The 27,634-nt window shown below is 46.3% G+C and overlaps 1 protein-coding gene across 1 annotated transcript in view; it reads right to left on the bottom strand.

Moving 5' to 3' along the window:
- Window positions 1-27,634, bottom strand: part of LOC138521774 (serine-rich adhesin for platelets-like) — a 69,384-nt gene that overhangs the window by 7,016 nt on the left and 34,734 nt on the right. The gene's annotated exons all lie outside the window — the stretch shown is intronic.

Below are 27,634 nucleotides of genomic sequence, written 5' to 3'. Positions count from 1 at the left end.
CCACGCTGCTGTAACCAAATTAAATCATGCGTTCAAGATCCACAAAATCTCCTCCTGCTTTCACCCTTCATGCTGCTTGTGTCCAAAGCAGATCATGCTATCTGGCCCATTAATCTATGTCTGTGGCCCGCACCCCAAGTTCTACCATGTGTCTCTCTGTGCCCACAAACTGTACCACATCTCCCCCCTCACCCACACATTCTTGCCAACACATTTTTTTTAAATGTACCTGTTTGTGTCTGGTCTCTTGGCACTGCTTCGATCTATGCTAAAAACCAGGGGTCCCATAGAAGACTACAAGAAATAGCCTGGCAAGCCCCACCATCTGTTGGCCAGCTCATGCTGAGGCTTTAGCCCCTAGGCCCTTGTGGCAACCTAAGCAGCATCTAGTTCCGACTGCTACCGCCGGTGGTAGTCTGAGGGGCAATGCCAGATCACAAGATGTCCTCCCGCATGGTGGTAATGCCTGCAGATTTCCAGAACCACTGCATGGAATATAGCAGGACAATTTACCATCTCCATCCTCATCCTTAGGATGGAGATGGTGTATGTGCCAGTGCAGGCCATACAGTCACTGCACTATATTATATAATGCACAGAAGGGTCGTTATTGAACCTTCTTTTCATTACAATGCAAGGGAGGTGCTAAATATGTCCCCTATATGAAAGATAAGCACTTGCACATCCCATTATAGGAAATTACCTTCTATGATCTGAACGTCCACCTCTCCGATAGAGGGGAAAATTGGAGGTGTATTCCGGCACTACTGCACCACACTACCAAGCGGAATTTAAAGCTGGTGGAACACTGCCAGCAGTAAATACCTGCAACCCTATAAAATGGCAGGTGGCAAAGAGGCTGTATTTGCCAATACTACCTGATTTCATGGAATGGAACCGCCACCCCTTCATCATTGGATCTGCTTTTCTCCTCTCCTCTTTCTCTTCCCTCCGTTTTGGCCCACCCTATCTACTCATCTGACCACACCCTTCTCTCCTTTTCACTTATTCCTCCTCCTCCTCCTTCTACTTCCCCTCCTTCTTCGTCCTTATTTTCTCATCCTGATCTCCATTCTTTTGAAACCTCCTCATTCATCTTTTCCTTAACATCGACTCCTCCTGCTTTGTAAGTCCTTTCATCCTTTCCAGTTAATATTTTCTCCTCTCTGTTCTCTGCCAATTCACTCTATTCTTCTTCTTCTTTCTCACCTTCTCGGAAACCTCCTGAACCCTTGCTCACCCCAGCCCTTTGTTCCCTCCGCCGTTCCTTGCGTCGTCGTGCTGAGCGTTGTGGCAGAAATCTCAATCTCTCTCTGACCTTCTTAACCTCTCTTCCCTTCACTCCATAATGCAACCCTCCTCTTGGCCAAACAACATTTTTACACAAACCTTTTGGATTCTCTTGCAGCCGACACCCATCGATTATTTCAGATCCTTTTATTGTATTTGTTATCCCTTAACCCGGACCCTTCGCTCTGATCTTCTCTCGCTGCATCTGATCTTGCTTCTTACTTTTCTTATAAAGTTACTATTCTGTGGTCATCTATACTCTCCTCTTCTTTGTCTTCCCCTACTCCCTGCTCTACTACTTATCCCCCTCTCTTCTTCTCTGTCTTCTTTTCAATCCCTCTGATATTTCTTGTTTTCTTTCTAAAGCCCACGCTACGCCCTCTCCTTCTGACCCTCTTCCTTCCACTCCACTCCCCAAGGTCTATCCCAGTCTTGCTCCGTATCTGGCCCTGCACTTTAATCTTTCTCTTCACTTTCTGTTCTATTTTCAAACATGCTTCTATTCTCCCAAGTCCTAAGAACCCTTCCCTTGACCCCTCTGTTTCATCTATCACCGTATCTCGCGTCTTCCTTTTCTCTCTAAACTCCTTGAATGTATCGTTACCCCCAAATCTCTTCTTAGGTTAACTCCTCTTCTCTTCTTCTGATCTATCAATCAGGGTTTCGCCGTCTTCGCTTGACTGAAGCGGCTCTTCTCTCTGTTTGCAACTCTTTTCTTTCTGCTCGCTCTTCTCGGCAATCTTCTCTCTTGGTCTTACTTGAACTCGCGGCCGCTTTCGAAGCTGTAGATCATTCGCTTCTTCTTCGTTCTCTCTGGTTTTGGTTTCGGTAGTCGCACGTATTCAGTGCCTTCGGCTGGTCTTTCTTCTTATACTCTTTCTCTACACTATGGGGTTCCTCAGTCCTGGGTTCCTTAGTTTTCTCTCTGCACAATTCCACTTGCCTCTCTTCTTTTGGTCTTTCTTCTTTTGGTGACGATACGCAGCCTTTTCTGTAATGCTCTTCGCTGTACACTCTACTCTTACTTCCTGTCTTCTTGCAATTCCGTCTTGGATGTCGGCCCACTTTCTTCATCTAAATCCCTCCAAGACTGAAGTGCTTTTCTTTCCCACTGCAACTCCTCCTCCTCCTCCTCACCCTCCTCCTCTTCCTACTCCTATGCCTCTCCCTCCCCTCTTCCCATCTCTCTTTCTGGTGTCATTCTTGACTCATCTCTTTCTTTTCTCCTCATATTTCTGCCCTCTGCCGTCGGTTCCAGCTCTTTAATATCCGGTAGGCTAGACCATTTACTCATTTTCTCTGCCATAAAAATAATGTTTTCTTCCCTAATTTTCTCCCGACTGTTCTATTGTGCCTCTCTTTTATGACTTCTGTACAGCGCTTTGGCATATAGCGCTATGTAAATAAAAGTCAAATCAAATAACAATTCCCAGTGTAAGAGGTCTGGGCATATTCGAGCAGCACGACTGACAGACTTGCACACCGAGCGGCACCCAGGCGTACTTGAGGAACTTGTTGGGTGAGGGGCAGCACCCTGGCAAACAGTAGCATTCATTTGGTGGTATTCCATGTTCTGGCGCTAGAGGTTTACGGGCATTTGGTTAGAACCAGAACAATGAAGGGCAGTGCATGTCTGTGCAAATCTCAAATTTTAGTCAATCTTCCTTCCGTGCTTCCTTGAAATCTCTTCTTCTCCATTCTGCACCCACCCTGACACCCTTATCCCCTCCTTTCATCTCTCTCTCTCTCTCTCTCCTCTCATGTCTTCCCCTACTTACCTCTCCCTACCTGCTCCTTTTCCTCTTACGCTTCCTCCCCTCCTCTTGCATCTTCATTCTATTCCCCATCCTGTCTCCCTCCTCCTTCCCCTTCTTCACCCCCCTCCTTTTCTCGTTTCTCTTCATAGGCACATTGTTCTGCACACTGTTTCATTGGTTTGATTCATGTGTTGTAATTTGCTTCTACTGTTATCATCTTCTATGTATTCTGTTGTTATAATGTAAAGCGCTTTGGCGTAAAGCGCTATATAAACATACTAAATACAAATACAAATATGAATTGTGATGGCATTTATCTATTGGGGCACACTAAAAGATGAGCTCACACATGTGTCTGATGCACATCTGGCGTTTCTAATCGGGCCTACAGTTTTCGGAACAGTGATTTGCCGCAGTGACTCCTTGCTCTAGTGTCAGACTTCGAAGTGCTGAAATATGTGTTTAGGCTTTCCTGCAGAACAGCATGAAGGAATCGCTGATTTTTAATGAGTTTATGGGACAAGATCCTGCTGTAAAATGCACTGTTTGGCTCAGTTTGGTCACAATGTTCTTAGAGGGGGAGTGGGAGGAAGAAAGAACCGTGAAGAGGAACCGAGCAATAACTGCTTCCTCTTTATGTCTCCTCAGAATTCTCTGGGCACCATGAGAACATCCATGCAAATTGCTTAAAACAAGCCTAGGGTGGATTCATTTTGAATTGTCAGCTGAGTAGTCGAATAATATGCAATGCTTTGTGGTCGACTGTGTCGGACGGTGACAGATGCCGCAGAGCGGTCAAGCACGACCAGAAGGTTCAGAAATAAAACATAAAGGTGTGCCCCTAAGCCACTGGGTTGCCCAACTCCAGGCCTCGAGGGCCGGAAACATGTCAGGTTTTCAGGATATCCCTCATTAATATCCATGAGCTAAATTTGCATACAACGATTCTGAATGTATGCACATTTTTTCTCATGAATATTAATGAGGGATACCCTGAAAACCCGTCAAGATTCCGGCCCTCGAGGCATGGACTTGGACAACCTTGAAAGGCAATGACCGATGTTATGGAAAACACAGAGTCCTTATGGATGAAGAGTCAGCAAGTTAGATCTGTAGTTTACCTGAAATGATCCTTGCATCTCCATTGGCTGTACGCAATATGTGACCCTGCTGAAGCCCCTTGAGGACAGGGGTAATGTTGTGTTGCTCACTTTAGGTTGTGATGGGGGCTCAATCTTGTCCTTTGTGAAAATGTCACAGTCCAGGGCATTTTAACTCCTAGTGTTCTTTGTTCCCGCTCCTGCCCCTAAACTCGATATCTTGGAGTCTGGGAGGAGCTGGCTGACAGGTACCGACTGCCCACTCACCTCCCCACCCCACTACCAGGCAGAGTCTTCAGGGACTCCCAATTATGGTAAGACATGTTGCCACAGGCAAAAATACTGGAGCTCCTGAGATGGCGGACTGGGGTTGGGGGGGTCAGCGGGGGATGGGATTGAGCATCCCTCAGCAGCAATAATCACATTATGCGTGCCACTATGGATGGTTTTAGTGGCAGGATTTTTAAGAAGTTCTGTGGGAAATCCTCCTTCCTGCCCTATCGGTGAGTGTGCCATGATTTGCAGCAGCTAGCTTGCATCCCACACTTCCCTTTGTTCCCCAAGCTCCAAATGCTTGCTTCTACTCTTTTCTGTTTTCAGATCATGAAGTCTTCTACCTCTGGGTCTGAGTCTAAGATGACTACAATGGCCATTGCCTCCTTAGCGAACTCCTTGTGCATATGTATGACACCTCACACCATTCTCTACAACGTTTGTGCTGTGACTAAGAGTATCCTCCCGCACCCACGTTTGCTATTCGTTGATACAACACAGTTGGGAAACATCGGGATCAAGGTAACAAAGGAAGGCCAGGGTAAGAAACAATTGGGAAACAAGGAAGGCTTTGGGTTCAGCAGAACACCTAAGTGATTAGTAACAGATTAAGGGACTAGTAACAGGTGAATGAAGTAGGATAATTGAGTTTGATTGGAATCTGTGTAATGAATTGAGATCAGGGGATGGGAATTGGATTAGGGTAAGGGATACATTTAAGACATTAGGATCATGGTACAGGATTTGGATCTAGTAAGGGATCCAGCTAAGGGATTAGGATCAGTGCAGGTGACTGGAATCCGTTTATTGGATAGGATCTGGATAAGCAGCAAGGCTGCCGAAGAGGAACGTGGAGGACTGGTAAGTGCAGGGAAGTGAATAAAAGCTTGAAGCAAAGTTAAATTACGTATATTGAATACCGAACTGCATGAAAACTTTGCAGGCAAAGCTATTAGCTGACAAAAGTTAAAAAGGAAAAAAGAGCCAAGAGGCTGACAAAAAGAAACTGAATGTGAATCAGTACACAGGGGCACATCTAGAAGAACCTGTGTGGGTTGAAGAGCCTAGGGTTCCTGGTTGCGTGATCTGTGATGGGTGGACCATGTGGTCTGACAACTGCTCCTATAACAGGGAGCCTTGAATTGTGAAAGCCAAAGACATTGAGAAAACACACCAAGAAGCAGCAGTGCAAATTAACTGTTGATGCAATCCAGAAGGAGGGTCAAGTTGACCTGGAGTTGCATTGAACATTGAGAGGCTGAAACAAGTACAAGTTGCTACGTTGAAGTCTTGGGGAAGGGAACCCTGAGACTTGATGAACTGCAAATGTTGTCTTGAGGACGGAACCTCAAGACCCTTTTCTTTTGAACTGTGTTGCCTTGAAACTATGGAAGGGAACCCTGAGGATTGTGTGGAACTCTGTTGCCTTGAACTTGGGGAAGGGAACCTCAAAGATTTGTGGAACTTTCTTGAACCTGGGGAAGGGGAGCTGAAAAGGAAGCTAAGAGCTGGAAGAGGCTTAGAACTTTGTTTTGATCACCATTTCTTTCATTGTGGACATCCCTACACATTGTTTAGCTTTAGTTGTGAGGGCAAGGATAGGTTTTGGACACAGACAGACTTTTAAGTTGAACTATTTGACTCAGTCTTTCCTTAGTGTTGTTCAGGTAGGGAAATCCCATCATAGCATTGTAAAGACTGGGGGGGGGTATCTGTACTCTAGCTCTCTAAATGGCAGAGGAGCGGCACAGAGGACCCCAGCCAAGATTCTCTATTTGGTAAAACGTGGGTGAGCAATCAAGACTAGCTCTCAGGAGGTGATGCGGGTTGGTTCTTAAGCTCAGTTTAGTCCCCAAGCACCCACAAAGGAATGTCCAGACACTATGTTAGTGATAACACAGTTCTTTAGATAAATAAGGTCAAGTTATGTACACAATCACAATAACACACTTTGTGCTCAAGTCAATCTAAAATGATAAATATATACAGTCTCAATGTGGTACCACAATTACTTCTTGGATTCCATTAAAATGAATTAACTGTACTGAGTTCAAGTGACATACAAATCAGTTAATACTGTAAACCAACAATAGACATAGGAGGAAAGCAGGTTGGTTAAAACAATAGGCAGAATACTGGGCCCCTACTACTAGGCACAGTTCTGTATGAGGACACCCCCCCATGGGCAACCTGTAAAGAAAGATATAATACAAGCCCAGTCCATATATTGTTTCTCTATGAGTCTTATTTCCTTCTAAGAGTTTCTACCACCCCAATGTACCTGGAATAGTAGATTTCTTCGATGAGGCGTCGATGGATCCTTCTTGAGTGGCCCCCTTTAAGGCAGGAGCCACAGATCGTCGATAGTCATCGAAGAAGGTGAACTTGGCATTGAGGTTCCTTGATGAAAAGTTTGATGGTGTCGAGGCAGCGGCTTCAGTCCAGGCGGTGCTCGTCGACGACCTGTCGGGGAAGTCCTGTGAGGACTAGGCATGCGGTGTACCTCCACGATGATGGTTTGTTGCCGCAAAGAGTCACTGAAGAACTTTTGCCCAGCAAGGGCATCAGCTCGTCGTAGTCTTTGTGGTCTTAGAGTGGCGTAAAGACCCCGGCGGATTCTCCTCGGCGCATCGGCAGCCTCAACTTTCTCTGGCGGGACAAAGTGGTCGACGGTGCGGACAAGGGATTCCCTGGATTCAAATGTTCTTAGGCAAAGGTGGAGCGGTGCGGCTCCAGTCATCAGTGGCACGGCGTCAAGCGGTTCCCACTTCTGTTCTGAGCAATACAGCTTTGACGGGTTATAGCAAACCTGCGAACCCAGGTCGACAACAGTGGACAGCTGTCTGGTGCTTTTCTTCATTCTCCTCACCTGTCCCCATCTCCGGTCGACAGTCTTTCGAAAGCTGGTTTCCAGGGCGCTTCGGCAAAGGTTTAGCGGTCTGCACAATGTTCCCTCATATCTCAGGGAGAGGTCTCCTAAGCAGGTCCTCTCTCGATCAGTCCTCGACAAACTCAACAGCCTTCCGATCGGGCCAAAGCAAATGCAACTGTCATAGTCATGAAAATTCACCCCGTATTTCATGTCTCTCTCAACAAACCAATGAAATCCAATACACGGCTTAGTTCTCTGCCAGAGCCGAAGTAATAGATGAATATGAAGTTAAATCCATCCTGGACTCCAAGGTGGTTCGATCAAAATTGTATTACCTAATTGACTGGAAAGGTTACGGACCTCAAGACCGAACATGGGAACCCAGTGAACCCAGTGAACATGTCCATGCTCCACGTTTAACCAGACAGTTCCATCACAATAATCCCACCAGACCGGGAGGAGAACCACCCTTGAGAGGGGCCTTGAGGGGGAGTGCTGTCATGGTCATGAAGTCAGGGGCACAGGCATGCAGGGGTCGCATGCACAGGAGACCTGGGTGGACACTGTCCTGGCACCTTTGGCGCCAGGCTCATGAACAAAAGTAAACAAGAACATCCATTTAACACCAAAAAGCTTTTATTATGGACATAGCACTTCAGATGCATTAACCTTGAACATTCCATCCATTAGCACTTCAGATGCATTACCTTGAACATTCCATCCATTAAGCAATTCAGATGCATTACCTTGAACATTCCATCCATTAAGCAATTCAGATGCATTAACGTTGAACATTCCATCCATTAAGCACTTCAGATGCATTGACCTTAAACATTCCATCCATTAAGCACTTCAGATGCATTACCTTGAACATTCCATCCATTAAGCAATTCAGATGCATTAACCTTGAACATTCCATCCATTAAGCACTTCAGATGCATTAACCTTGAACATTCCATCCATTAAGCAGCCCCAAGTGTATTCTTGGGTGTGACTGCTAATGGATTCACAGCTATATAAGCTGCCCTGATCCTCAAGACAGATGCTTAGCATTATTCTGCACTTAAAAGCAGCGTAACGCTCACTGTCACCTGAGGTCAGACCTGCTTACCTTTGAAGACCCTGCTTCCTGGACATCCTGCTTCCTGCTAGCATACTTACCAACTGGGGGAAGCTGTTCTTACCTGTACATCTCTTCGGCGAACCGAGCATTCATCTTTACACTTTCCGGAACGCCGAACTCTTCATCTTGGCACCGCAGCACGACACGCTCCATCGTCGACAGCAGCGCCTGCAAGGAAAAACAGACGACAAGTTTAGACATCGAAAAAACAGTCAGTTTAAGGTCGCGCTTTGCCATACTTCGCGCTTTTCCTTAAACCATCACTTACCTGCTGTCGAACATTGCGTTAGCATCAATCTTCCATCCGGCCACGTCTCACAGCTGCATTGAGGCCACATTTTCATCTAAGGGAAGAAAACAGAAGAGAGACATCATTGCTGGCATAAGGAGCAACATATAAAGAGATTAAACAGAACGAACCGAATCACAAGAGCTCAAGATACACTTACCAATCATAAGGAGAAGCATAGTCGCAGCTGGACTGGACTAAACCTTATCAGGGACCAGTGAAGGAACTAGATCCCATTCAACAAGCCCCTGCCAGAAGTAGCAGGATGGAGAGCTTACCTTCCATAATTCACAGGTGAGCTTTAGGGGCCAGCGTATGCTCACAGAAACCGTACTTTGGGGAGAGGGTTTGAGAGGTACAACGATCACAGATTGGCGCACTCACACACTCTTATCTCCACGCAAGAGCAATATCACCATGTACCACCACTCACTGCTTTTCTACCGAGGGAGAGGCCTGAAAGAGGGGTGAGTCAAGTTCAGGGTGGGCTGCAACCGTGCCCCAACGCCTCCGCAGGGATCAGGTGAGCGTAACAGCAACAGCAAGTCTTCTTCTTCCAGCTGGGCTTCCAGGATAAGCAGTTCCAAGTTTCCACTTCAGCTTCTGAACACATTCTAGCAGTGAGAGGCCACCAGATATACTGTTCTGTCACTCATTCATTCTGCAGGGTCACACTCAGGCAACCAATCACTCAGAAGGGTATTCAGGCAGGCAGGGAGCCAATCAGGCTCACAGTGCATTCAGGCCATTCCCCTCCCTCTCAGACACTCACAACAAGGAATGTGTATTCGGACAAGTGCCCAGCCATTCAGTACTCCACACAGCATGCATACCAGTTTCGGGCAGGGCTGTCTCATTCATTGTATTTCATACTAGAACCCAGACATTCACAACAAGAAGTGCATATTGGTCACGCACTCCATTCACCCAGGTCCCACCCCAAGGGTGTGCCCACAACATACAGTCATTGGGAATGCTTCAGCCAGTCTGGCCTGGACTTCCCCACAATACCTTATGTGGAACTTCCACCCAACAGCCAGTCAGGGGGAAGGGACAGAGTCAGGGCTTCCCAGGTCTTTGGGAAAACAAGGTAACAGGCAATAGAAAGCAAGAGGCCACAGGGGCCATCTTTTCTCCTATCAGGAATCAACTGGTTCCAATGGCAGGGCCTGGGTATCTCAAAATGGAGGATACTCAGAGCACCTGTCAAATTCAGCATGGAGCTGCCACCAGCCCATACCCTACTCTGTGGGCCACCCACAGGTGCCCAAAATCATACAGTAGGGGTACAGGGTTGTACCCCCACCCATGGGTGCAATACGGGTATCCCATGGGTCTGTTCACCAAACCAAAAAGAGAAAGATCTGCACTGCCAGGAGTCCCACATGGACTCCTGTGCCGGAAATATCACAGAACACATATGAAAAAGGACTACAGAATAAGGACACAGACGCCACCCCAGACTGAGGTTAGGGTGTCGAATCTCCCCCGAGATTGACACCCTCATCCAGATGGTCAACATACCTTCTGGAAAGGCCATCTGCATTATTGTGACTCTTCCCTGGTCTATACTCAATGGTGAAGTCTAGCTCTTGCAGGCTAATGGACCACCTGAGCAGTTTCGGGTTTTCACCCTTCATCTGCATCAGCCATTTTAAGGGCTTATGGTGTGATTGGACCTTGAAGGTGGACCCCGTAAGGTAGGGCCTACAACGCCTAAGGCTCCAAACTATACTGAAACATTCCTTTTCAACAGTAGCCCACCTAAGTTCTCTACCTTTGAGTTGCCTACTGATGAATATGATCAGATGTTCTCTCCCTTTGTCATCAAACTGGGACAAGACAGCTCCAATTGTGATGTTGCAGGCATCAGTCTGAACAATAAAGGGTTTGCTATAGTCAGGCGCACATAACACAGGTTCCCTACAACAACTTTCTTTCAAGCCATTAAAGGCCCTCTGACAGTCTTCAGTCCAATTAACCTTCCTTGGTTGCTTGGGTGAAGTCAGAGCTGTCAGAGGTGCAGCTATGGTTCCATAGTCTGCTATGAAGTTATGGTAATACCCAGTGAGGCCCAAAAAAGCTCTCACCTGGGTTTGAGTAGTGGGAGTCTACCAGTCATGTACATCCTGTACTTTACTGGGGAGAGGTTGGATTTGATCCCCTCCGACCTCATGACAAAGATAAGTGACTTTCCCTAAGCTATCTGGCACTTGGTGCCCTTGGTAGTGAGGTTAGCCCTTTTCAAGGCCTGCAACACCTTAGCCTGATGAGTCAAAGGCTCTTCCCGGGTGGAACTGTACACAGCAATGTCCTCTAAGTAGGCCACACAAAAGGACTCCAGCCTACTGAGCGCATGATTGACTGATCTCTGGAAGGTGGCAGGGGCATTCTTCAACCCAAAAGACATGACTCTAAGCTGGTAGAGTCCCTCAGGTGTTGAGAACGCCGTCTTTTCCTTGGCATGGTCCGTCAGAGCTATTTGCCAATAGCCTGAGGTAAGGTCGAAGTTGCTCACAAATTTGGCAGCACCTATGGTGTCCACAAGCTCATCAGCCCTGGGTAATGGGTGTGCGTCCGTTTTGGTGATGGCATTGACACAGAACCTCCAATCCTTAGTACCTGCCTGGGAACTTGCCTTGGGGACAAGGACCAGGGACTGGTTGAGGGATGTGGTTCTTAACTGTGTCTTACATCCTGTAGCATCTGCTTTTGACAGGTACGCTGTCACCAGTGTTAATTTTGTGCCTGCACCATGGAGTGAGGCCTGGTGTCAGCAAGAACAGAGGGGCATACTGCCGGAGCAGGGCCCTGCAGGCCCTCTGCTGCTCTGGTGTCAGATCTGAGGGTTGCTATGCAGCAAATCAGGAAGGGGCTCACTCTCATCCTCTTCTTGCTCTGAAGCTAGCAAGAGACATGAGACTTCTGCTCGCCTATGGAACGGCTTGAGCCTGTTAACATGGAATCCCTTAGGGGCTACTCCAGGGACTCCCATGTCAACCAGATAATTGACTTTGGCCTTCTTGGAGATGATCCTGAAGGGTCCAGTCCACTTGTCTGCCAAAGCTCTAGGCCTGGTAGGCTCCATCACAAGGATCTCTTGTCCTGCAGTCCAATCCACTTGCAAGGCTTTAAGGTCATGCCAGTATTTGTTCAATTCCTGGCTTGCCTTGAGATTCGTTGTCGCCTGACCCATCATCTGTGTCATCCTCCGTCTGAGGCCTAACACATAGTCCCCCACTTGCTTGGCAGGACCTGGCGGGGTGACTTCCAAACCTTCTCTGATCAAGGCAAGGTGCCCCCTCATGGGATGCCCAAAGAGTAACTCAAAGGGGTTGAATCCAACACCCTCTTGACGTACCTCTCTATAAGCAAACAGCAGGCATGGTAGGAGGAGATCCCATTTCCTCCCAAGGGGCTTTTCCAAAGCACCTACCATGCCCTTGAGAGTTTTGTTAAATCTCTCAACTAGACCATTGGTCTGGAGATGGTAAGAGGTGGAGAACATGTAGGTTACCCCACACTCTTTCCACATCGCCTTCATGTAATTCGACATGAAGTTGTATCCTCTGTCAGAGACAACCTCCTTAGGCAATCCAACATGGGTAAAAATGCCTAGGAGAGCCCTGGCAACCACCTTGGCAGTAACCGTCTGAAGGGGTACAGCCTCAGGGTACCTGGTGGCATGGTATACCAAGACCAGGATGAATCGATGTTCACCTGAAGTGGGAGGGTCAAGGGGACCAACAATGTCGATGCCAACCCTCTCAAATGGTGTGCCAACCACTGGCAACGGCTGCAGTGGGGCAATGACACTGCCTCCCGTCTTGCCAGACAACTGACAAGTTGGCCAGGTCTTGCAGTGGGACTCCACTTCTACTCCCATCCTTGGCCAGCAGAAATGGGCAGAGAGCCTCTGCTTAGTCTTCTTGGTAACAAGATGACCAGCTAAGGGCACCTCATGCATCATCTGCAACAGGAAGGGCCAGTAAACCTTTGGTACCACCAACCTCTTGAGGGCACCAGGTTCAGGCTTAGTGGGCTCACTAACAAGGAGCTCACCCTCCGAATAAATCCAGAATGATCAGGGCACTTCACCTTGTGCCTGGACCAGGGCCTGTTTCCTCAGACCCTCGAGAGAGTGGCACTCTCTCTGTCCCTTACAGAGGTCTCTGCTAGAGTGCTACCCTTCAGCCAACAGGCATTGAAGGTCGGGGTGATTCTCTGGGTTGAGCACCTCTCCCGCAGGTGGGTCTTCTGCCTCTTCTCCCTCAGAAGTTGAGTTTGGGTTTGCCACTGGATCCAGCCCGTCCGGAGCATGAATCCCAATGGGTGCTGCAGGAGCAGCAGGAAGAAAAGGAGCTTCCTCCACAGAGGTGGCCTTCTTACTTTCCGTCTTCTTGCCTTAAGCCTCGCCTTTGGCTTGGGTACCTGACTCACAGTCAGACCCTGTGGTACCTGTGACCTAGTGACTGCCGCAGCAGACAGGGGGAGACCATCAGAGATCAACCCCAATTCCACTAGATCATTGCCTAACAAAATGTTAGCAGGCACATTGTCCTGAACCAGGACAGAAGCTTTGCTGGCTTGTCTCCAATCATGATTGTGACTAGGGCTACAGGTGATAATTTGGGAGGCCCACCAGCTAACCTGGTAGTTCTCAGAGGAGCACCTACATAGTCCTCCGGCATGAACAGGGTCCTGTCCACCACTGTCATACTTGCCCCAGTGTCTCTCCAGCCAGTAGAAGGCTGGCCATTCAAGAGGGCACTTCTCAAAAACCTATGGGTGTTCTGTGGGATTGTAGCCAGTACCTCTGCGTACTGTCCCAGGCCCCAAGGGACACTAGGGAAATCTCTGCAAGAGCACCAAATGTGATTCCTGCAGAGGAGGGGAGGACAGTGGCCTCCACCTCAGACATGAGGTGAGGGTAGGTCAGGCTGACAACCTGGACTCCAAGTGCCTTACCTTTACACTTGGGGTCACCCCTCTTGTGGTCCAGAGCCCCACAGTCCCAACAAGTGCCAGGAATGCGGGGTTCGGTACTGGAGCCCCTGGGACCCTGCTTTGCAGCAGGCGGACCACTGCTCTTACTCCCACCACATAGGATTTATCCCCACTAGTTTGTTGGGTCTTAGGAGAGGAAGGTTTTGGTTTACTCGACTGTGAATGCTTTTGGGACTCCTCAGCCTTCTGTGAGGTCCCCTTTTCTTTGTCCTCGTCCTTCCCACTGGAGTCCTTAGGGGACACACGGTGGGAGACCCAATTGTCAGCCAGCCTGGCCCGCTTAAAGGGATCCAAAATGTTCTGGTCAGCAACATACTGACGCAGCTCTGGTGAACAGCGTTCAGAAAAATGCTCTAAAAACAACAGGTGAGACAATTCAACAAATGTTTTTTTTAATTTTCTTTAAAAAATGTATTTATAGACTTTTAGTTTTGTAAAGAAAAACAAACTTTTTGTCAAATACATTTATAATCCTCATCCCACGTCATTGCATTAATGCATTTTTCCGTTCGGGTTATGCAAGCGTGGGCACAATGATTTGTCTAAGATAGTATCCTTGTACTGCTGAACCAATGTTTTACAATAATTATATCAGTACCATGTCCATGAAGTTGATCACGTTGCAGGTTAACTGCCCGTTTCTTCCCGTTATCAAATATGACCACCACTCTTCCATATTGCCATTTTTAGGGGCATAACGTTCAAGATGGAGGGAGCGCTGTTCAGTGATCTGTGTGCATTCGATTATGAGATTTTTGATAGATTTGAGTTCCTGCTTACAAAAGCGACAATTAGCATCAGTAATCATGGGATCTTTTATACTCCTCTTGCATAGCTTAGTGTTGGACAAATTAAGGCGAAGCCTTAGAAATTGATTTGGTGATAATGAGACGGAAACTTAGACAGGTATTTCGGTAGAGTGCCTCTTTCCTGTTCACACATACCGAGGTCTAAGCCTGTGGATAACGCTGCTCGCCTTTCTGCATTTTTAATCCACTTGGATTGCATAAATTTTATTTTTGCCAGTTTCGACGACTGTAGAACCAAAGGCATTTTTATATTTGCATCTTCCAGGATGCCTAGTAGGTTCTCTTCCCAGCTATTTAGCATGGAAGCAGATGTATCATTTTTTTGTTGGCCAAGATTGTGTAAGCCGTTGTCACCGGCAGAAGTCTCATTTTCCTCAGCAGTAGTATGGATTTCCATAATACTGTTGAGTGCAGGGAGTCAAGACCCAATTCGTGTCTCACGGCCACCATTGAGACACATTGTGGTAGCTGGAGGACTTTACTCCAAAAGCAGCCCTCAACTTGGGCCCATAGGCATGCCCTGATGTTCCACCCTGTTTCGCTACCAAAGCATATTGCTGGGATCACTTTCTGGAGGTAGAAAGTCGTCACTGGTTGAAGGGAGAATTTCCCATAGTTTAAATGCAATTTGCGTCCTTGCAAAGCAAACATTCGCATACGCGAGATGATTTCATTTGTCCAACTCCATTCTCTGATTGATACATTGAATGAAACACCCAGCTATCGGATGGCTTCTGTTCTTGATAGTATTTCCTTATCGATGTGCCAGTTGAAACTCACTTTTCTTGAGTTGTTTTTTGGTCCAAAAACCATCACTTGAGATTGATTTACATTTATCATTAAATGATTTGCCGTTATGTAGGATTGCAATGCTACCAGTAATCGTTGTAGGCCTATTTCGGTACTATCAAGCAACACTATGTCATCTGCGTAGATTATATGCGTTACATGCGTGCCGTTGATTTTCGGAGGAAAGCACCTTGTTAGTAAAAAGGCTTCGGGTAAATCTGAAATGAAAAGTTTGAACAGTAAGGCTGCAAGCGGGCAGCCCTGCTTCACACCCTGTGTGGTTTTTATTTCGTCAGTTAGTTCTCCTTCTGCATTTAGACGTACGCGGATGCTGGTTTTGACATGTAATGCCATCAGTGGGGCAAGTAAGTCATTTGGACATCCCCACATCTTTAATTTTTGCCACAGCAAGTTCCGGTTTATACAGTCAAAGGCTTGCTTTAAATCAATAAACGCTAAAAACAACCTTTTTTTGTTTTATTGCGTTTAGTTTAGCCAGGTTTAGCAATACCAGATTAAGTTCCACGCCGACTCCTTTGGTGAACCCGGTTTGTCTCGCGTCATAGATCTTGTTCAATTTTGCCCATCTTGCAATTTTCTCTTGGAGGAATGTGGCAAAAATCTTCCCCATAGTGTCGACCAATGCTATGGGGCGATAATTTGCTGGGTCTTCTTTGTTTCCTCTTTTAAACACTGGAACGATTATTCCTTTTGTCCAGGAATAAGGAATTTTAGATGTATGGGCAATCTGATCGAATAGCACCTTGATGAAGTTTGCCCAGCTTGCTTTATTTGTTTTTAACATGACGTTAGATACTCCATCGGGCCAGCGGCGCGTGATGACTTTAACTTCTGAATTGCGTGTATAATGTTCTCAAGTGATTCTTTTACATCCCAGTTACACTCTTCTATTTTTAATTTTGAAGTAGTGTCATCACCATTGTTGTTAAAGACTGCGCCATAGTGAAGTGTCCAAGAGGCTGCGTTCACACCATTTGCTAGATAATTGGGTTGAGTCAAACAGCCATTATTTATTATCTTTCATATGTTGGAACTATCTTTTTGGATTAGGAGGCGCAGCATTAGTTCCGCTTGTTCCTGTTTTCGAATGATTTTAAAGGATTTCAGCCAGTTCCGATAATATTGACGCCGGGTGGCTAGTTGTTGTGGTAAGTTAATCCCTCCGATAGATTTTAGTTTTTTTAAGTCCCTAGCGAGTAGTTTTTTCGCTTCGCTTAATTCTGGCCTAAAAGGATGGGTGTGGTCTCTGATCGTTTTCTTATTTGTTTTTCTGTGCTGATCCAGGAGAGGAGTATATTCTGTATATAGATTTGTAGAACATGCCTCCATAAAGGCCAAAGTCATGATGTCAATTTGCTTGTTGTTTATTCTTAAATGATTTTGAGAAGAGTTAATGTCCAATTGAGTAGGGTAGCTTTGATGCGTTAATGTTGGGCCCATATACCAAGATAATATAAGTGGATTGTGATCGCTATTGGACGCTTTTCTTACTTGTAGGTCAAAAATCAAAGCATGCAAATTCTCAGATATCCATATGTAGTCTAAAGTTTTGGATAGGTCATCACGTTGCCACGTTGCTGCAGCTGGAATATCTCCATTTGTGCAGCCATTCAACAACACGCAATTACGGGATGATATTTCGTATGTCCATTTCATACTACGATCAGAACCTTCGGATGGAATCACTTGCGTGTCGTCCAGATTGGGCTGATTGGATTTATTGAACCAAGCAAAGTTTAGATCACCGCAGATTAATATGAATGGCACAGCAAATGATGCATAGAAAACTGTCTATTTGGGTGGTTACTGACCGCAGATAGTCATCATCAGTGATCATTGCGGGATTCGAGTAGGTGTTTACCAACAGCAAGTGTTGTGTTTCTTCTATTCCTTGTAGAGCATGGGAAGACGCTTCAAGGTTAATTGCTTGAACAAATAAATTCGGATTCTGGATGCCGATTACTTCCCATCGTGACATATTTTTTATCATGGCAAGAAGACCAGAGAAAGGCCGTCCCAGTTTGTTTTTGCCAGCCTCATTTAGATATGTTGTATAGCCATCACAGGAGGGCGTCTTTCTAAGCCAGGTTTCCTGAAAACAAATAAACAAGCTTTTGATGTCATGAGCTCTTCCTTCGTGAAATAGATGGGCGAAGCCTCTGGTATTCCATGATGTTAATAATTGGGTCACGTGCCTAGACCCTGCGTCATCCTATGTGTTGTTTCTTCGTCTATTTGCGTCAGAGACCTGTGTCGTTTGTTGTTTAAGTTGGTTTCTCAGATCTTCCCTTTTTGTAGCAGATGTCTTTTGACATTGGCCAATTCCGTCTGTCGATTTGGTAAGGACTAGAGGTTCTATCGCGGTGGTTAGATTAAAGCCATAGAACAGTAAGTCATCTATCGCATCAAGAATTGGGCGCGCTACTGTTTTAGACTGCATATGCAAGATTACCCAATCTGATCTTGATTCGTTTTTATATTCTACGATACTGATATCGTCGGATCGGATGTTCCTCAAGGCAGGTATATTGTGCAGCAGTCTCATCACGTTTGCTCTGTTGAGGTTTATTTCGTTTTTATCTTCAAGTATGTTTCCGAGCTCCAGTTTATACAGACTTCCTATAGATAATGTTGATCAACTCCGCATTGAGTGCCATGTTGATTTAGATTTTTTATTTGGGCCTTTGTATATTTCGGGTTTCGTTTCAGTAACGATTTTTCAGGTACTCTCTGGGACTTGCTCTTTATTTCTGTCTTATTCATACCAAACATGTCCCGCCGTTTTTCAGCTTCTTTTGGCCATAACCCAACAGGGCCTAAAGGATAGCGATCTGAATGTACAACTCTTTCTTCTCCAGTAGATGGTTTTGAACTGACCCGTTCTCTTTCCGACAAATCGCGCTCATTAGAGACATCGTCGGTTTCTTGCTCATCATCAACTGAGTAGGTTGATAAATCACAAAGTTCAATTGACCCTTCTATGGATTGGTCAACTGATGGACTGATGTCATCTCTTCTGCGTTTGGTGGATATTTCATTGTTATCTGTGAGGCGAACTGCTCCCGCCATGACAGTTTCTTGGGCGTCAGGTTTTTTCGGCGCAACAGTGGTTTTTGGTACCACTAGCCGCGGCGGTGTGATCAAGTTTCTTATTAATTTTTTTGCCTCGTTAGTTCGTGGACGTTTTGGAGCCGGACCTCTCTTTACAGTTTTCAAGGCATTGGATTGTTTTGCCTTCAATTTATCTGATGTTTTTACGGTTTGTATTGTTTTCGCTGTACCTGAGAAAATGTCAAAGGAGATTTTCTTCTCTATTAGTACTGCTTGATTCGCCGGTGTAATCTGTGATGTTGGGAGCACTTCAATTTGCCCTGCTCCAACTATCACATCTGATGCCTCTTTACTTGTGGTAGGCCTTCGTTGAACATCGGTTGAGGTAGAGGAGCCCACTGTACTGTTTACTTCGATGGTAGATTCCACGACAGAGGGCAGGGCTTTCTCGAGTGGGATGGTTTTCTCATTCTTGTTTACAGTTTTTGCACCGCTGATCTCAGTGTCTATGAGATGTTTCTCAGGGTTGATTGATTGCATCCGTAGGTGATCACAGCTCCCTTGTTGCGTAGGCATCAGCCTGTGATCAGAATGGCACTGACTGCCGGCTACAGGCTCTCTCGTTAAATAGCTGAGTGGTTGTACAGCGACATTATTTCTAAGCCACTTTGTGCACTCTACTAGGGCTTCAGTGAGATCTAATTTTTCATGTGCCTCCCTTCGTGTGATTTCGTTAAGACGAGAGTGCCATTGATGAGTTGATGCAGCTTCAAGGTCCAAATGATTGCTTAAGTATTCGTTGCCTTTTTCCAGTGTCAACAGTTTATTGTTTAACACTACCAAGATAGAATTTTGGTCGTGTACAGATTCATTTAATGTCTCATATAATTTCATAAATGGCATTAATGCTATTGAGGTGGCCGCTAAGACATTATTGTGAATCTGAATTCCAGCCGCGATAGAGATGTTTCATTTGCAATTCATGTAGTTTTCGGGACCTTTACTTTCATTTGATTCCAATGGTCCATTTTCTGTCGAGTTGTTTGCAGTTTGATCGGCATTGTGGTCATCATGTTTTTCATTCTCCGTTTTATTCTGTCAATTTTTTCGTTGGTGGTCATCAGATGCATCCAGGTTTAATGGACCTACTATGGGACCAGGGTGTGATGGAGTTAGCATTTTTTGAGAAGTATGTTTTGCTTCTTTGCGAAGAGTGCTTGCCTTGCAACCAGGAGTTAGCACGTTGACATTGTTAGTTGAGAAGCTTGCATTAGATTAAAGTCTGATTTGAGTCGGGCAGTTAGCCGTGCTTCACGCGTGGCAACGTCGAAAGACATGGATGTGTTCGCATTAGGTATCAGCTGTGATTTTGACTTGGGCATTTTATTCTCAGACATTGCCCAAGCATCTGACGATACACAGTTTTTAACGTCATTTGGTGCATGTCCAACCACCTTGTTTGCAGTGCATGTTGATGCTTGTGTTGTTACGTACAGTTGGGAAGCTCCTTTTTGAATGTGAAGCCTCGTGTCAGACGGTTTGGCCATTTTTTGAGAGTCCCATGTGCTGGTGTAGCCTTGCTGCGTCTCAGTATTTTTTGACATAGCATCGGACTGCATGATGCTAGTTTGTTTTTCGGGAGATTTTAGGCTTCCGACTGATGGAGACCGCAATGCCAATAAATCAGCATCGGTAATGTCAAATGAGAAGGTCTCAGAGGCGTCTAAATATGCTGTTGTTGGAAGCTCCAGCAGATCGATTAACACGATTTCCGGGAGAACAGGCAAGCGCGTTGTATATTCAGTCTCGCTGTTTGATGAATGCTCAATTTGAGCTTCTAAAGTTTTTGGAACATTTGATTCGGACGCCGGGTTCTTTACAAGCTGCACTGGAGATTTTTCAGTTTGGCGAAAAGCCGCTTCAGATTTAGTGCCAATGCTGACAAATTGATTTTTATTGTTCGCCTCGAGGTAGGCCGATGCAAGAGGGATGTCGGCGGCTTCGGCTTCGGCTGCATCCACCCCCCCCGCTCCCGCTCCCGCTTCCGCCTCTGCCGCGACTACAGCCTCAACCACGGCTAACCCGGCTAACCCGGGCTGCGCGGCTGCTGTTGATGGTGGCAATACAACGGACGATGACAGTGTCTGTCTGACGGGTGATGCAATTTGTATCATGCTGGAGACCCATTGGCTCCGTACGGAGTCCCTGAGTGTGTTTCCACCGCTGAGCAGTCAAAGGCACGCAAATCTACTTTCTGAGGCAACACGTTAGATGTAAGGCGAAGTTCATTTGGCTTACCTCGCTCCATTTTAGAATTTTGCTTCCACAGACGATTTCGCCTGTGTGCCCCCACACCTAAGGTCTCCTCGCCTGAGGGCAGTTCCATCTGACCAGGCACCAGATGCCAGACGCCGATCAGCCTCGAACGCTCGAACGCTCTAAGGCGCACTGAGGCGGACTGGGCAGACTGGACTCACTGCCGGACTCCGCGCCGCGCTCCGCGCGGTGAGGCAGTATTTGTAGTAAACACTGAAAGGGGACTCCAAACACCGGATTCAGTCGCTGCAGCTCCTCTTAGAAAAGTTCAACCGAAGCTACCAGAGTTCTGGGCAGACTGGACTCACTGCAGGACTCTGCGCCGCGCTCTGCGCGGTGAGGCAGTATTTGTAGTAAACACTGAAAGGGGACGCCAAACACCGGATTCAGTCGCTGCAGCTCCTTTTAGAAAAGTTCAACCGAAGCTACCAGAGTTCTGGGCAGACTGGACTCACTGCCGGACTCCGCGCCGCGCTCCGCGCGGTGAGGCAGTATTTGTAGTAAACACTGAAAGGGGACTCCAAACACCGGATTCAGTCGCTGCAGCTCCTCTTAGAAAAGTTCAACCGAAGCTACCAGAGTTCTGGGCAGACTGGACTTTGTAACCATCAATCCACCCCATCATGTTCATATGCGCAGCACTCACCCAGTCAACCCAAGACGCATTCTCTCTTTTCTTAAGTTCCCTGAACGTTTTAAGGTATTGGGTAGGTGTCTTGCCAAACTTGGCAATCAAAGCAGACTTCATGCACTCATACTGACCCCTTTCTTCCACACTCAGTTTCAGAATACAGTCATAACCAGTCTGAGGCACTCTGCTTAACAAACACTTAGCCCAATCTCTTTTATCAACATTATACGGCCCATACCAGACAGCTACCACATACTAAGATCTGACAGACCCAATGCCAGAGGTGGCGGTCTAGCTATCATATCCAATACTAGCCTTCTCACCAGACTGGCCACTCCATTATCCTGCCAATCATGTGAGATACTCACAGCCAAACTACCTCTATCCACCAACCGTACCTTAACCATTCACCTAGTATATAGACCTCCTGGCCCATTGGGACCGTTCGAGGAAGACCTAACTAGCCTTTTAGCAAATAACGCAAAAGACTCCGCACAAATCTTATTGATGGGAGACTGTAACCTGGGTTTCAACGACCCTGATAACAAACAGGCCCAGTCAGTAGCAGCCATACTGATGAACCATCGCCTTACACAAAAAGTGCTCACCCCTACCCATATCAAAGGAAGGACGCATGATTGGGTGGCTGATCTGAATTGTAATATCGATATTACTAATATTACCCCACAATCATGGACTGATCACCATCTAATTACCTTCTCATCCACACATGAACTCCTCTGCCCCAAAACTACTGCCATGGTACCACCGCTTTTAACTAGAAGTAAAAATGATATCACCGTCGAAAAATTACTCCCGCACCTCCTCTCCTCCATTAATAACCTGGCCAGCAGTTCCGACCCCAATTACTTAGTGGAGGTCTTCAATAATTCCATGGCCAAGGCCTTGGACACTATTGCACCTGTTAAACTTCGCATAGGCAAACAAAGGTCCCATCTTAATGCCTGGTTAACACCACACCTCAAAGAACTAAGACCCCCAAAAAGAAAATTTCAATCCACCTGGCATCATTCTCCCACGGATGAGAATAAAGCTAAGCTAACTGACCATGCCAAACTATACAGAAAACAAATAATTAACGCAAATTCAATGACAGAATTTCCAAGGTCAGCTCAAACACTAAAGAATTATTCACCACCCTCTGCGAAATTGAAGCTCCTATCGCTCTCCCTGATAATATCATTAAAAACAAGCAATGGTGCTCTGACATACAAGATTCCCCGTCAAACAAAATAGCATTCCTCCAACTCAAAATAGCCAATAAAAAGTCCTTGTTGCTCCCTTCTGAGCACTGAGCAACAACCCCCCCCCCCTCACTCCATACCAGACAGAATTACCACACCATTCAGATTCTCTCAAATCTCTATCCCTGAGACTGAGAAAATGATTCTCTCCCTAAAACCATCAAACTGCCAGGAGGATAGCTGCCCGGCTCAAATTATAAAGGACGCAGCAAGAGACTTAGCCCCCTTTATATCTAAACTCATTAACCCCTCTTTTAAGACAAATACAGTGCCCAACAACCTCAAAGAATCCTGGGTTCTCCCTTTACTAAAAAAACAAACACTAGACCCCTCCATTCCGACAAACTACAGACCTATCACTAAAGTCCTGTTCCTGCTCAAAATAATCGACAGAGTAGCTTACCTTCAAATCCAGGAATACCTTGAAGTAAACCATCTATTAGGCTCACGTCAATCTGGCTTTCGTCCCCTACACGGCACGGAAACTGCCTTAATAGACCGCAAGACCCAAATTGATGAACTGAAGGACAATGGGAAAACAGCCTTGCTACTACTCCTTGACCTATCGGCAGTCTTTGACCTGGTGGACCACGCAGTCTTATGCAAACACCTAGGCTCTGCTGCCCATTTCTCAAGTGATTCCATAACCTGGGTCCAGTCCTTTCTAGCAAACCGTACCATGAGAGTCTTCTCCCCCTTAACCTCTGCTGACCCCATACACACAGCCTGCGGCGTACCACAGGGTTCCTGTGTCTCTCCCACGATGTATAACATCTTTACCAAGCCCCTGTTTGATAAATTGGACAGACTGGGTGTCACCTACAGTTACTACGCAGAAAACACCCCGATCCTCATTCCCCTTTCAGGCAACTTTCTTGATGACACGGCCTTGGTAAACAAGATATACCTCCTCATTCAGGCATGGATGGCATCCCACGATCTCTGACTCAATGACGACAAAACTGAATTACTGATCCTGGTTTCTGAGATGAACCTAAAAAAACTTAATCCTAGCTACTCCTCTTTGAATATTGACAACAACTCCATCAAGGTGCTGCCAGTAGTTAAAATATTAGGTTTCTACCTTGACTCCACCTTAACTCTTAAAAAACAAGTAAACTAACTAGCATCCTGAACCACACACACCTGTAAATGTAGCCGAACCTGCAGACCTTTCCTTTCCGATACTACCTGTATCACCTTGGCTTATGCACTTATAATGTCCAGACTAGACTATTGTAATGCATTATACGTGCAAGCTAATAAATACATCCTTGGCAAAATTCAAAGGTTGCAAAATAACGCCTTAAGAGCAGCACTAGAAATTCCTAACAGAGAGCACATCTCTAATTACAGAAGAGATGACCATTGGCTCAAAATAAACGACAGGATTCTCCTCAAGACAGCCTCACTTACCTCCAAGTGCCCGAGCAACATAGCACCACCCGATCTTGCAGAAAGAATAAATAGGAAAACCTCAACATGACTAACTAGATCCGCCAATGTCCACCTTCTAGAGATTCCTAGATTCAAACGCACCAAAGCCGGTGGTTCCAACTTCCCGGTCAAAGCAGCCATATCGTGGAATGCCCTCCCCGTAGCCCTAAGAACCGAACAACCATACCTACAATTCTGATGTAACATGCTTAACTGGTTACAAAACAATGACCATTAACACTCACTCCACTCTTCCCCCTCCTAATCTCTATTGTCTCCATGGTCACGTCAGCTTTGGACTTACTACCACACTCACTGTATCTATGCCACCTCTCTGCATTATGCCTGTAATATTTAACCTACAGCACCACTGCCACATTGTAACCTGCAAGTGGATACGAAATATGTATTGTATGTTGCTGTTCAACCAACTGTATATGTTGTAACTAAGATTTAAGTCTTCTTGTTCTGTTGCGCCCAGCTACCAAAGGGTTTGGTGCGCATTATCAAATAAATAAACAAACAAACAATCATGGATTCCAAAAGCCATTTCAAATGTTTCAATCCATTGGAGGATATCCGAACCCTCCACATACACACCTACCAGATCTTTCATAGACTTGGTGGCTGGGGACCCGACACTCTCAACTGCTTTAGCTGAAGTCTCCACTCTAGCTTTCTCTAGCTGGATTTTCTGATGTTCAGTGTCCTTGTCTTTGTGTTCAAGATCCCTATTCTTGAGTATCACTTGCTGTGCCAACTCCTCCTTCTTAAGTTCAGCTTCTGTTTCCAACTTTGTATAGTCACAGGCCAATGTTATCCTCAATAATTCAAGTTCCAAGGCATTCCCTGAAGAAACATGGCTGGATTTCAGAATAGAGACAGCAGGAATGGTGGCACTCCCAGAATCAGATTCAGTAACAACCCCAGGGGCAGGGGCCTCAATGGTTGCAGTAAGAGTTTCACAATCAGTCTGGTAGTCCACCAGGGCAGCTATCAGCTCAGCCCTAGACTTATCTACAAAATCTAAATCCGTGGCTTCACAAGCACTCTGGAGAGCCACTAAACTCATCCTATTCAATTTACCCTCGGCAATAGATTCCATTGCTTGTAATGTAGTTATCTAGTACACAAATACAAATCTCAATACAAGAAGTGTGGATATTTTGTAAGTGGCAAGGTTACACACTGATTCTAAAAAACCATTGACATCCCACCGCTGCCACCAGTGTAAAGATTGGAGGGGGTATCTATACTCCTGCTCTCTATATGGAAGAGGAGAGGCACAGAGGATCCCAGCCAAGATTATCTATTTGGTAAAACATGGGCGAGTAATCAAGGCCTAGCTCTCAGGAGGTGATGCGGGCTAGTTCTTAAGTACAGTGCAGTCCCCAAGCACCCACAAAGGAATGTCCACACACTATGTTAGTGATAACACAGTTCTTTATATAAATAAGATCAAGTTTGTACACAATCACAATAACACACTTTGGGCTCAAGTCAATCTAGAATGATAAATATATACAGTTTCAATGTGGTATCACAATTACTTCTTAGATTCCATTAAAATGCATTAACTGTACTCAGTTCAAATGTCGTACAAATCGGTTAATACTGTGAATCAACAATAGACATAGGAGGAAAGCAGGTTGGTTAAAACAATAGGCAGAATACTGGGCCCCTACCAGTAGGCACAGTTCTGTATGAGGATCCCCCCACCTGGGCAACCTGTAAATAAAGATATAATACAAGCCCAGTCCATATATTGTTTCTCTATGAGTCCTATTTCCTTCTAAGAGTTTCTACCACCCTAATGTACCTGGAATAGTAGATTTCTTCGATGAGGCGTCGATGGATCCTTCTTGAGTGGCCCCCTTTAAGGCAGGAGCCACGGATCGGCGATAGTCATGGAAGACGGCGAACTTGGCGTCAAGCGTCCTCAATGAAAAGTTTGATGGCATTGAGGCAGCGGCTTTGGTCCAGGCGGTACTCGTCGACAATCTGTCGGGGACGTTCTGCGCGGACGAGGCGTATGGTGCACCTCGACGATGATGGTTTGTTGCTACAAAGAGTCACTGAAGAACTTTGGCCCAGCAATGGCGTTGGGTCGTCGGAGTCTCTGTGGTCATCAGGTGGCGGGAAACCCATCGGCGGATTCTCCTCGGCACGTCGGCGGCCTCGACTTTCTCTGGCGGAACAAAGCGATCAACGGTGCGGACAAGGGAGTCCTTGGATTCAAATGGTCTTAGGCAAAGGTGGAGCATTGCGGCTCCGGTCATCGGCAGCACAGCGTCAAGCGGTCCCCGCTTCTGGGCAACACAGCTTCGACGGGCCTCTAGTGGTTATAGCAAACCTACAAACCCTGGTCAATGATGGTGGACAGCTGTCCGGTGCTTTTCTTCGTTCTCCTTGGCGGTCCCCGTCTCCGGTCGACAGTCTTTCGAAGGATGGCTTCCAGGGTGCTTCGGCAAAGGTTTAGCGGTCTGCACAATGTTCCCTCATAGCTTGGGCAGAGATCTCCTAAGCAGGTCCTCTCTCGGATCAGTCCTCGGCAAACTCGACAGCCTTCGGATGGGGTCAAAGCAAATGCAACAGCAAGTCTTCTTCTTCCAGCTGGGCTTCCAGGATAAGCACTTTCAAATTTCCACTTCAGCTTCTGAAGGAATTCTATGAGTGAAAGGGCCCCAGATATAATGTTCTGTCTCTCATTCATTCTGCTGGGTCACACTCAGGCAACCAATCACTCAGAAGGGCATTCAGGCAGGCAAGCAGCCAATCAGGCTCACAGTGCATTCAGGCCATTCTCCTCCCTCTCAGACACTCACAACAAGGAATGTGTATTGGGACATGTACCCAGCCATTCAGCACTCCATACGGAATTCATACCAGTTTTGGGCAGGGTTGTCTCATTCATTGTATATCATACTAGAAACCAGACATCCACAGCAAGAAGTGCATATTGGTCGCACACTCCATTCACCCAGGCCCACCCCAAGGGTGTACCCACAACATCCAGTCATTGGGAAGGCTCCACCCAGTCTGGCCTGGACTTCCCCACAGTACTTTATATGGAACTTCCACCCAACAGCCAGTCAGGGGGAAGGGACAGAGTCAGGGCTTCCCAGGTCTTTAGGAAAACAAGGTAACAGGCAATAGAAAGCAAGAGGCCACAGGGGCCACCTTGTCTCCTATCAGGAATCAACTGATTCCAATGACAGAACTTGGGTATCCCAAAATGGAGGATACTCAGAGCACCTGTCAAATTCAGCATGGAGCTGCCACCACCCCATACCCTTCTCTGTGGACCACCCACAGGTGCCCAGAAACATACGCTAGGGGGACAGGGTTGTACCCCCACCCATGGGTGCCATAAGGGTATCCCATGGGTCTGTTCATCAAACCAAAAAGAGGTAGAGATGCACTGCCAGGAGTCCCACATGGACTCCTGTGCAGAACATATCATAGAGCACATATGAAAAAGGACTACAGAACAAGGACAGGGAGGCACTGTCCCTCCAATGCATTTTCAGCATCACAAGCATAGGGTAAGTTAGGCCTCCAAACATCCTGACATTTGATTTAATAAACCATTTGATTTTGAACT

The sequence above is a fragment of the Ambystoma mexicanum genome, chromosome 13 (genome assembly GCF_040938575.1).
Source record: "Ambystoma mexicanum isolate Mex_15411 chromosome 13, UKY_AmexF1_1, whole genome shotgun sequence".
Classification (NCBI taxonomy): domain Eukaryota; kingdom Metazoa; phylum Chordata; class Amphibia; order Caudata; family Ambystomatidae; genus Ambystoma; species Ambystoma mexicanum.
The sequence above is the reverse complement of the archived record's forward strand: the minus strand, read 5'-3'. Positions and strand labels throughout refer to the sequence as shown.